Here is a 6,000-nt window from a genome sequence, read left to right as displayed (position 1 = left end):
GCAAGCAGAACTGAAGAGTCTAGAGGAAATGAGTGTGAGGAGAGGTTTCTTTCATCTTCATCGAAGCAGCTCTAAACGAGAGGCGAAAGGAAAGCTGGAGATTTCCAGCCCCATTCCCATCAAGGTGGTCCGAAACACAGAGCTCAGCCTGACAGACGTGGACCTTAGGAAACTCTATACTCAGGGTACCATAACACCCACCAGCTCCAGCGATGACATTAAGCTGGACCAAGACGTCCGCCGGTCATCCATCAAAGAACAGGCAGTCAAGTACGACTCCATGACAAAGCAAAATTCCCAAGTCGAACAAATCTTTTCTTTTTCACAGAAGAGCAAAGAAGAAAGCCCTTCAGGGTCGACTGCACCATCAGCGCAGAACTCCACCATTCCCTCACCTCAGGTAGAGGTTCAGGTATTCAATCCCCCGCCTCTATATACACCTCACCATCCCACCAGCCCTGCAAAGATGGTCCAGGTCCCAGAGATAGTGGACCAAACGTTCCCAGCAGACTTGCGCTTGCCTGCTGTGGCGCCTCCACAGATTCCTGCACCAAGAGAGTTGGAAATTCAGCGCCGCAACACAGGCGATTTTGGCTTTTCCCTTCGTCGCACCACCATGGTGGACCAGCGGCCCGATGGGTCGCTCTACCGAAAGGTGGTTCACTTTGCAGAGCCCGGCGCTGGGAATAAGGACCTGACTCTGGGGCTGGTACCAGGCGACCGTCTGGTAGAGATCAACGGGAGGAACGTGGAAAGTAAAAGCAGGGATGAGATCGTGGAGATGATCAGGCAGTCTGGAGACACGGTACGTCTGAAGGTGCAGCCTATCGTGGAGTTGAGCGAGCTGAGCTGCTGCTGGTTGAGGAACACTAGAGGCCCGTACCACGATGTTTACGAGGTGAGATACACAAGCTTATGTATCATGGTTGTGATGTGTTGAATCACACAAAGAAGACTTGTTCTTGAGCCAAGGAGCAAATGTGGATGGCATGGGTCTGAGTCTGGTTTGCAAGCTCTTCTTCTTAACATAATTTTCTGTTGTCTCCCCATCATCCACTAGGCCAATAAAACCCATTGAAATTGTGTCACTATAATCTGATAAATGGTGTGTGTTTTTTTCTTCGCTAAAAGTGCTTTTTGCTGTTTCTCAGGAAAACCAGTACAATTTGAGGGTACATACTGTATGTTTCAGCAACTTTTCAGATGAAAGATCAGTTTCAGCCTTGAGGTATTCTGTGAATTCAGAGAAATATGAGTGTTTCTGTTGACATCTGAAAAAAGATGAGCTGTTGATGATGTCAACAGTTTCAGTGAGACAGCTTGGGGGGAAAATAACCTGTCTAATGCACTCACTTTTACCCATAATCCATCTGCATTGTGTAGAGTCCCATTATGAAAGACAGTAGAGTCCCATCTGAGTGGAACAAATGGCAAAAAAGCAGAAAAAGTCCATATTGTTATCTAATACACTGTTAAATGGAGAAGTTCTGAGCCAGAAAGTGTCTTTTATTTGTTCACTGAATGTTTTGTGATATTTACCCTACATAATTTCAACAATAAAGCATGGCGCTAGCAACGCCAATGGCATGGGTTCGATTCCATGCATGAAATGATCAAATGTATACTTTCAATGCAGTGTAAGTCGTTTTGGATAAAAGCATCTGTGAAATGCATAAATATAGAATTTGGATGTAGATATGGATTGGAAACTATTCCTGAAGGTCTAATCATATCTTCTGGGATCTTTGTTTCAATGTTTGCTGCAGAATTAGAGACTTGTCTGCTCTCTTGGCTTTGCTGTATTCCCCAGTTGCTCTCTGACACATTTTCATCTCTGTATCCTGGTACAGCTGAGCTTACGGCCCCATTTCTGAATGTGGGCAAATCTGTTGGCCTGACAGCACTTATAGTATGTTTTAGTCTTATGTCGTAAAGCATTGATGGGTCTTTTGATAACAGAGAGGAAAACACTGAAAGAACATTTCTGTGATTTTTTTGTTGTCAGTCTGAAGGTCAGGTGCTCCGGGTGAAAGCAGATGTGATGTCAGTTGTGTCTGTTTCTGTAATAATCTGTCATCATGATTCGTCAGATATTTCATGTCAGTTGCACTCATCTCAGACAAAAAATGTCACAAGCTCAAAGTCACGTAGGAAGTCACAGTGGTTTCATTTCTCCATTATTATTAGATGCTTGATGTTTATGCATAAATAGTACAAATCTTGAGTTCAGTTGCCTTAAAAAAGAATGTGTGCATATGTCAATTTGTGTTAAATCCTTAAAATGTAATATAAAGTTTTTGTATTATTTAAATGATTAGGGAAAAACTTTTTTCTACACATTTTTATTCACAGCTGAATCTGTGCCTTGCATTCTCTTGTAAGTTATTTTTAGTGAAAAGTAATTTGACAAACGAATCTATAATTATGACGTTATTTTGACTAACGATGACATCCTTTTCAACTTATTCTAGTATTCTAGTAGGTTGAATGTCACAGAAGATCCGGGACATATTTTTAAAGAAACGTCTTATTTTTTCCAACATATTTTCAATGTGCCAGCAAATGGTTTTGCAAACAATTTAAACAAATTGAGAAAAAAATTACAAATACAAATACTTTGTTTAGGCTGACGTCCAAACTCTGATATATTCATTTGATCTGGCTCAGCACGAAACCAGAGCTAAGAAGAGATTAAAGTGCATAGAGTGATTTATTTGTGATGTGTAGAATAACGTGGGGGAGGTCAAATATAGAATACTGTGTTTCTGTACTGTAATATTTGCTCTTTTGAACATTAAGAGGTTTATCCTAATGCAGCTGAGAGCATCTGGCCAGCTCTTCACACAAACAGCATTTCATCTAATGGAGTGAAAACAGGAAGAAACAGGTGTTTGAAGAGAATGTTTTGGTCAAGCTAATCAAATGTGGTGGCGTGGATCACACGAGTCAGCAATGGCTCCTGCTGAACCCGTTGTCATGTTGGTTTGCTTGTGTTTGGATAGGAATGTGTGTGGAGAGAACTCGGCCCTTTACATGCCTTCAGCTAAAGGATAACCAGTGAAATCTCTGTGTCAAAGTCTGAGTGTTATTTTAGTACACCATCAATTTTGAAGTATGTCAGACCATTAGAAATGTTTTATAGCCAACCCAGTGTAAAAATACATAAATAACTATATAATTTAATCAATAAGAAATAGCAATATTTCTTGGGAAACTTTCTAATAACTTTCATTAGAAACATTAACATGATTGCATTACATAATTAACATTAAATAACTGCATGGACCCCCTTTATATGTAAATCCCTTGTTGATAACTGTGGGCCTACATCTATTGAACCTTGTTTCCGCTGGGATAAAAAAATACTAAAGATTGTGACTTTTTATCTCATAATTCAGACTTTTTTTCCTTTTTTTTTTACAGTTGTAATGTAAACTCTCAACCAAGTGATATGAACTCAGAAATGTGAAATATAAACCTTTAGTTTATATATTTTATATCAAAGTTTATATCTTGAAAATCTGACTTTTCTCACATTTTTGAGTTTTTAGCTCACAATTCTGAGTTTATGTCTCGAAATTCTAACTTTTTCCTCAGAATTGCAGGGAAAATTGTGAGATAAAAAGATGCAAATACTTTACATTTTAAGTCTTTTTTATGCGTTGGTGGAAACGGGCTCTCATATAAATCCTAATAGTTGCCTATATGCATAGCCATTTATGCAATCTAGATGCCTCTGGGCAAATTTGCCCCAATAATGCTGAAAAACCAGAGCACATTAATCAGAGGAGATGCTAAGAATCTAGGACATTCAAGTTACGTTGACCAGGTTTTCTCCTAGTTTCTGTTACCAAATACCAGTAACTCACAATATTAATTTTTACGAAAATGATACAAAACGCTCATCCTCATACCGTCCATTCCAAATGGTGACGTTATCATATGCGTTATATATATTGTCAAATCAGCTGCTGTAATAAACTGCACCCTTTGTGATAAAGTGACCAGTCTCAGCCAGCCTGCAGGGGGCAGGAGTCCCACCGGAGTTTTTACTGGCCCACTTTAAGCCAAATACAGAAAAAGACACGGCACATTTGGGATTGGCCTAGAAGCGGTTATTCTATATAAAGACTGTGATTCAGAAATCTAGACTATGCCACTGTGGAGAGCTGCATGGTAATATTGCTTGTTGCAACTTAAATATAGTCAAATGTAGACAGTTGCACACTTTTTATTTGTTGTTCAGTGCAAAAAGTTTTTCCACCTGCTTCTAACCACTTGCAATTAAATTGCAGAGGCTAAATTAACCAGAGGCTAAATGTCTTGTAATAGTTCTGCGGTCATTGTCGGTCTTAAAGATGCCTTTCTATGCAAATTATTATCAGTATAGATGATTTACTCACGAAAACTTTTTTTTTTGCCTGGTGCAACTAGCTTGACCTTTTTGAAAAGGAAAAATACAGCAAAGCCTTTGTTCCCGTTCATACCATTACCTGATATGCAGTTCCTTTGAATTGGATGCTAAAATAGTGCAGACAGCATGTGCAAATAAACAACACCACAGTGTTATTTTAGTATTATTTATACAATATTATATTATTTATTAATATTTGTTATATTTATCCAAATTTGAATTAGCTTTTATTTTTTTAAGTTTTAGTTCTTTTTTACTTTTGGCATTGTATTAGTTTATTTTATTTCTTTTTTTTCTTTTCAGTTTTAGTAAATTTAGGACTTATTTCAGTTCGTTTCCAAGGCAACATTTCAAATATTAGTTTAAGCTTTGATTAAAGCTTTAATTAAATTTAAGCTTTAATTATGCCTTCTTCTTTATTTCAATGACCAAAAGTCAATTTTTAATATCACTGGTCACAAATCACTCTTAGTGAGTTCCCTCCAGAACTGAAATGGAAGACAGATACTCTTATGTCATGCAGCATGTGTGGCTTTATGCCAGTAGAATGTCAGGTATTTGTTCAATCATGGTGTGTCTGTGAATGTGACAGGAAACGCTTGTGATTTTGTTTGACAGGTTTGATTGTTTGCACTGATAGTTACCAGACAGACAGGTTTCAGCTGCATTACTGTAGCGTGAAGAACTATATTTAAACACACACGATCTCCTCACACCCTCTCCAGCTCTCTTAGCTGTAGGATTGGCCTCTGAATGAATGAATCAACTCTAATCAGCATTTTGTGTGTGACTGCTGTTTCTGTTGGGAAATCTGAACCCACAAATGTATTTAGGGATTTATGACTGAGAGTTATGAATTAACTTTTATATTTATATTTATAAAGTATCACAGTTTCTACAAAAATATAAATCAGCACCACTGTTTTCAATATTAATAATAAAGAATAAAGAATAAAAAATAAAAAAAAAGGATTGTGTGACACTAAAGACTGGAGTAATGATGCTGAAAATTCAGCTTTGCATCACAGGAATAAATTACATTTTAAAATACAGTAAAATAGAAAACAGTTATTTGGAATTGTAATAATATTTCATAATACTACTGCTTATAATGTTTTTAATGGGGTGCTTGGTAAGAATAAAACACTTTTAAAAACAAAATGTCTTACAGACCCACAACTTTTGTAGTAGTGTAAATATTTTATTTTAAAGTTGTGCATTAACAGTCGTTCAGTCTAACAGTTAATTCTTTGCATGTCTATGTCAGTCAATATTTGCAATGCTATTCTAAATAACCCCCACTAACACTGTCCTTATTTATTTGAGCTCAATGGCTGTCTTTTTTCCGTCTGCCCTGTGAGGGTTCAACAGCCCGTGGACTATGAATGTGCTCTGACTGCTCTGAAACAATCTGTCCGTGAATGGCTTCATTAACTAGTATCAGATTAGATTATGTAATGGATTAATTTGGCTGCACATCAGACACTGAATACAGGAAGGGTCTTTCGTCTGTCATCAGTGTCTGCTGTCCCTCTGTCCTCTCTGTCAAATCTCTCTTTATGTCTCCACTTTGTTTCCTGGCCGAT

The sequence above is a fragment of the Sinocyclocheilus grahami genome, unplaced genomic scaffold, assembly GCF_001515645.1.
Source record: "Sinocyclocheilus grahami isolate Dianchi unplaced genomic scaffold, SAMN03320097.WGS_v1.1 scaffold32.1, whole genome shotgun sequence".
Lineage (NCBI taxonomy): Eukaryota > Metazoa > Chordata > Actinopteri > Cypriniformes > Cyprinidae > Sinocyclocheilus > Sinocyclocheilus grahami.
Note: the sequence above shows the minus strand (reverse complement) of the source record.